The sequence below is a fragment of the Propithecus coquereli genome, unplaced genomic scaffold (assembly GCF_000956105.1).
Source record: "Propithecus coquereli isolate 6110/MARCELLA unplaced genomic scaffold, Pcoq_1.0 Scaffold59, whole genome shotgun sequence".
Classification (NCBI taxonomy): Eukaryota; Metazoa; Chordata; class Mammalia; order Primates; family Indriidae; genus Propithecus; species Propithecus coquereli.
In genome coordinates, this window is record NW_012151840.1 from 6,872,656 (window position 1) to 6,878,787 (window position 6,132).

Here is a 6,132-nt window from a genome sequence, read left to right on the forward strand (position 1 = left end):
CAGAGTGCTAGGATTAGAGGCATGAGCACCGCGCTGGCCTATAAATAATTTTTCAAAAACAATATAAAGCACCCTAAACCCAAGAAAAAATAAAAATAGTAGGTACAATAGATAACAGAAACAGATTTAGAAGGTCTCCAGATAGTGAAATTATCAGTATAGATCACAAAACAATTATTTTTTGTTTGTTTTATAAATCTTTTGCTTTAATAAATAAAGCATTTTCATGGCTTAGGTTTCAAATCACATTTACAGATGAGGAAAACTTCTAGGCCCAAATAGGTAATGGTGAAGCTTCTACTGCTGGGAGGAATGCATGTGCCACATGCGTTTTAAACCTAAAGAGCAAAGACTTCAAGGCAGAGAACACCATACACATCACCCTCTAGACTAGATAACTGGGAGCCAATGAGCAGGAGACTTGGCAAAGTGCATGCAGCCACCATCTGATCCCCTCACCTTACGCTGCAGGACCAGCTGAGAGCTGAGTTACTCTGAGATGAACTACAGGTGGGGTCCTGATCATAGCAAGTGAAACGTTCTCCCACTGTTAACAATTAGGCCAAGGGCATTGGCCACAGAAAGGTATCCACTGACAAATACAGAGTAACATTAGGACAGCAAAGAGGAAGCTTCACAGACATTCTCGTTTCTTCAAATATCGGAAGCTTCCATATCGTAGCAGTAGAGCAGTGGATGGATTCCGTCTCCTAAAGGCCTAGTCCAAAAACTTCCTATTGGCATCTGCACCACACAAGGCTCCCGTACTTCTGGCATCATCTGCTAAGCTATGAGGTCCAGATGGCTTTCTAGGGTGCTGGAAACCTTTATTTTACAATCCCCATTATAGATCTCAATGCCCCCAGCTATTTCCTCAGGCAAGTAGGCTTCCTGATCAATCTGGACATCAATATCATTTTCAGCGGCAATTTTGTACATAGGGATCGCCTTTTGCACTGCAGCCTTTGCCAGAGGTAAATCTTATTTCCTGCTGTGAACAATCATTCAGGGCTCCAGCAGCTGGTACAAACCCTGCAGGACCAGTCCACCCAGCAGCTCTGGGTACCTGGTTGTATCTTTTACCACCTTGCTGAGTCTGTTTTGCTTCATTAAGTAGGTCTGTGATAAGGACATCTCTAGCTTTGAGGACTCTGAGCCTTACTTGATTCATCAAATTGGACATCTGAATTTTCTTCTGCTGCTCAATTTTCTTCTCTTTCTTCTCATAGTATTCCATAATCTTCAGTCTTTGGGTTTGCACAAGCCAACCCTTTTCAGTGTTGAGCTCTTCTGCCTTTGCATCAATTTATTCTGCCTTTTCATTGGCTTCTTGTTCAAGGAAAGCCATCATATGCTTAGTCTGCTTCTGCACGTCAGCATCGCTGAGGGCCAAGGTGAAAGCAATGCTAGGCCCGTGGGCAACAGGCTCGAGTTGAGGTTGAGGAGAGCAGTGGGAGGAATGGGAAGAGGAAAACTTGGCCACAAAACAATTATCATATTTAAGGAATAAAAGCCAAGATTGGAATAGTTGGGAACTGAAAACTTTTAAAATTGATATAGTGGATTTTTTTTAATTAAAAAAAAATTTTTTAGGCTAGTCAAGTGAAGCAGTGGGTTATAGTGGATTTAAAAAGGAAAAAAAATTATGGAACTGAAAATTACAATAACCAAAATTAAGAACTGGAACAGAAAGTGTTAGCAGCATGTTACATATAACAGAAGAGAAAAATTAATAAACTGGAATACAGGTCAGAAATAAATATCCAGAATAATGCATAACGAAATAAAACGATAGCAGATGTAGAGGAGCAAAGGGATGTCACAACGGAAAGGTAACTAAAGTCCTAGGAAGAGAAGAAAGAAAGTCTATGCAGGCGGGGCGTGGTGGCTCATGCTTGTAATCCTATCATTCTGGGAGGCTGAGGTGAGAGGATCGCCCAAGGTCAGGAGTTCAAGACCAGCCTGAGCAAGAGTGAGACCCCCGTCTCTACTAAAAATAGAAAGAAATTAGCTGGACAACCAAAAATACATAGAAAAAATTAGCCGGGCATGATGGCGCATGCCTGTAGTCCCAGCTACTTGGGAGGCTGAGGCAGAAGGATCGCTTGAGCCCAGGAGTTTGAGGTTGCTGTGAGCTAAGCTGACTCCACGGCACTCTAGCCTGGGCAACATAGTGAGACTCTGTCTCAAAAAAAAAAAAAAGAAAGTCTATGAACATATCAAAATATCACATGTACCTCATAAATGTGTCCACATATTCTTTTTTTCTCTTTTTCATTTCTTTATTAGTGTCACATACACTGGTGCCAATAAAGCTGTCAAGCGTACACACATTCTGTACCAATAAAAAAATTTTAAAGAGAGAAAAGAATGGACACAGGCATATTTGAAGAAAAAAATGGATAAAATTTTTCAAGAATTGATGAAACATATCAAATCATAAATTTAAGAACCCAACAAATCCCAAGAAGGATAAATAAAAAGAAATCCACTGCCTAATATATTATAATGAAACTGCAGAAAACCAGACAAAGAGAAAAACCATGAAAGCAGCCAGAGTAAAACAGACAAATTATCTTCAAAAGCCGTAACACTTGGAAGATTCACACTTCCTGATTTCAAAGCTTACTACAAAGTTACATCAATCAAGACAGTGTGATATTAGCACAAAAGGAGACATACAGATGAATGGAATAGAATTGAGAGTTCAGAAATAAATCCTCACATTTACAGTCAATTGATTTTCAACACAGCTGCGAAAATAATTCAATGGGGAAAGAATAGTCTTTTCAACAAATGGCTATGGACAACTGTATATCCACATTGACAGAATGAAGTTGGAACCCTAACTGACACCGTATACAAAAATTAACTCAAAATGGATCAAGGACCTAAGTGTAAGACTTAAAAACAGAAACACACAGAAGAAAACAAACATAGGGATGTTTCTTCATGACCTTGGGTTGGGCAATGGTTTGTGTGTGTGTGTGTGTTTTGAGACAGAGTCTCACTCTGTCCCCCAGGCTGGAGCGCAGTGGCATCATCATAGCTCACTGCAGCCTTAGCCTCCCAAGTAGCTGGGACTACAGGCATGCACCACCATGCCCAGCTCATTTTTTTTTTTTTTTTTTGTAGAAACAGGGTCTTACCATGTTGCCCAGGCTGGTATAGCATTATTATTAAAAATTCACCAAGAAGTGGAAACAACCCAAATATCCACGAGCTGATCAATGGATAAATAAAATGTGCTACACAAGGGAATATTATTCAGCCACAAAAAGGAATGAAATACCGATATATGAATGAATCTTGAAAATATTATGCTAAGTGAAATAAGCCAGACAGAAAGGCCACATATGGAATAATTTCATTTATAAAAATGTACAGAAGAGGCAAATCTGTAGAAAATAGCTTAGTGATTGCTTAGGGCTAGGGGAAGGGATAGGGGAATTTGGTCCATAACAACTGCCTCAGTTACCCACATCTCAAACTTGAGAGTCATGCTAGACATCTCCCTGAGCAAACAGGTTCTGTCAATCCTAGCTCCTAAATAGCTTTTAAAAATGTTCCCTCCCTCTTCATCCCCTCTACCATTAACAAAGTGCAGGGTCTCAGAACTTCTCAGTTATTATTGACATTGAAGAATTACAATTTCAACTTCTGAACTGGTCCCCCAGTCCCTACCCTCTCTCCAGCTCACCTATTCCTATTTACCTGTCTGTCCATCCATCTAATTTATCTTTTTTAAAAAAATCTGTTCATATTACTTTTCTTTCACAATGTTTCAAAGGTGTATATCCCCAGGTTGGCATGACTTCTAAAGATCTTCAAGATCTTCCAGAAAGCAGGACTAAGTCTAAATTTACCACCTCATGCTTAACTACTTCCCCACACAGTTTTTTCACTACCATGGTATATTCTCTTTCTTCCTTCCCTTCTCCTCTCTCTCTCTTTTGAGACAGTCTTGCTTTGTCACCTGGGCTAGAGTGCAGTGGTGTGATCATAGCTTACTGCAGCCTCAAACTCCTGGGCTCCAGCGATCCTCCTGGCTCAGCCTCCCGAGCAGCTGGGACTGCAGGTGTGTACCATGCCTGGCTAATACCGTGGTACATTCTTCTAATATATCACACATCCTGCCTTACTGCCTCCTCCTGGAAGATCTCCCTGAAGGCCAGCCTAGTTGGCTCACAGAATTCTGAGATACTTCTATCATTAAATATTCACGTCTCCACAGACATTAAAGTCCTTGAGGACAGTGCTTTATTTCTCTTTACAGCTAGAATACTTTTAGCACTCCGCCTAACGCAAAAAGGACTCTTTGATTACTTTAGCTGAATTTTGCACACATCCAACGCTTTGTACATCCTTTCCTTCCAACAAAATCCTACTCAAGCTTGAATTCCCCTATGAAGCGGTCCCTGGCCTCCCTAAGTAGTCAGAATCTCTGAGTCCTTTATCTACCGCCCCTGAATTTAACAAATTATATTTTAGTAGTTTATACAACTGACTGCCGTAAATGTTAACACTTTCACGTTTTCTTGCTAACAGCAATCCTTCCCATGCTTCCAGCCTCTCTCCAAACTCACCTCCTTCATTTAACAGTTCGCCGATCCCCATAGAGAATTCTTTCTTTAAACTCAGCGTATGATGCGTCTATTAAGTACTTGTTACTCTTTCATCACAGCCGCCTGTTATTGCTCTCCCAGTTCCCTCCCTCTCCTCCGCAACAGACTGTCAACTGCAGACCCCGCCTCTCCCTGCAGCACTTGGCACTGCACTTTGCGAATGCAGCGCTGGAGCATCTCGGGGAACCTCCCGCAGAGACAGAGCCCTTTAAAGACAGACGTCTCCGCAGGTGGGTTCGGCCGCCGGATGACAACGCTTCACCGCCCAGGGATCCGCTGGCTCCCCGCGACTGCAGGTTTGACCCCAGCCAGGAGGGCGCGCGTCGGGGCGGGGTGGGGTAAGAGCGGCCCGACCCTTCCCCCTCCCAGTTCCTCCGCCCTGGCAGCGGCCGGACCCGCGTGGGAAACCCGCGCAGGCGCAGTGGCACTCTCGAGCACGTGACGCTAGCGCCGCTGGCGCCGCTGCTGCGCGCTCCTAGGGCGGTGCGGTAGGTCTGCTAAGGACCTGCTTGGTTGGAGACAGCCAACTGGCCCCTAAATAAGTAAGTAAATAAATAAAACTCTGTGAGGAGAGGAGGGAGCGGCGGGTGTCGTTTTGAGAGCTACTGAGGCTCAGCTTGTCCTTGGCTGGGGCAGGACGGTGGTCCTAGGCTCACCGTCTCCGCCAGAACTGGGGCAGGAGAAGTCCCGCTTTCTGGAAAGTTGTTCTGGCAGCAGAACAAAGGACTCCTCTTCATTCTGCTTCTTTCAGCTCCAGCCTTAAGGCTCCGGGCTCGTGGGCGCAGCTGTGTAAGACTGGAGAGGCCTTGTCACTGCCACCTCTGTCCAGCCCAGCGCTGGGGCTACAGTCCCCTTCCCTCCAGCACTGGAACGACACTCTCCTAACTGGCCTCCCAGCCTCCTTCCTTGCTGGCTGCCGACTCTACATTCTAAAAAGGCAAATCGAACACATCCTCTGCTTGAAACTGCCAGTGCCCTCCCGGGGTTGGAGGCGCCAAGATCCACTCTAAGCCCTGCGGATGAGGCATTCGTGATGAGCTCCAAGTTCCAGCCACATCTAGAGGAAGGCCACCAAAGAGCCAGGCCCTTTCAGCCTTGATGCTTGTACATAAACTGCCCCTCGCACCCTCCATTTCTATCCAACCTGGTGGCCCCAGAGGCCTTCGCCAGGACATCCCCACTGCCCCCAGCACTACTCCCACGCAGGCCGGTTCCTGTCGCACTCAGAGCCAGAGCATGCCCCCTATCACAACTCTTATCACACCTGCTAGGTTCATGGATTGCAAACAAAAGGGGCTGTGTGTTTTTGGATGTGTATTCCTCAAGTCTTACACAGTACAGATAGGTAGGGCTTCAATAAATGGATATTGGCGGGGCGCGGTGGCTCACGCCTGTAATCCTAGCTCTCTGGGAGGCCGAAGCAGGCGGATTGTTTGAGCTCAGGAGTTTGAGACCAGCCTGAGCAAGAGCGAGACCCCATCTCTACTAAAAATAGAAAGAAATTATT

The 6,132-nt window shown here is 44.8% G+C and overlaps 1 pseudogene; it reads right to left on the bottom strand.

The window, feature by feature from the left end:
* Nucleotides 1–718: 718 nt before the first annotated feature.
* LOC105821765 lies at nucleotides 719–3,502 on the bottom strand (annotated as a pseudogene).
* Nucleotides 3,503–6,132: the final 2,630 nt, after the last annotated feature.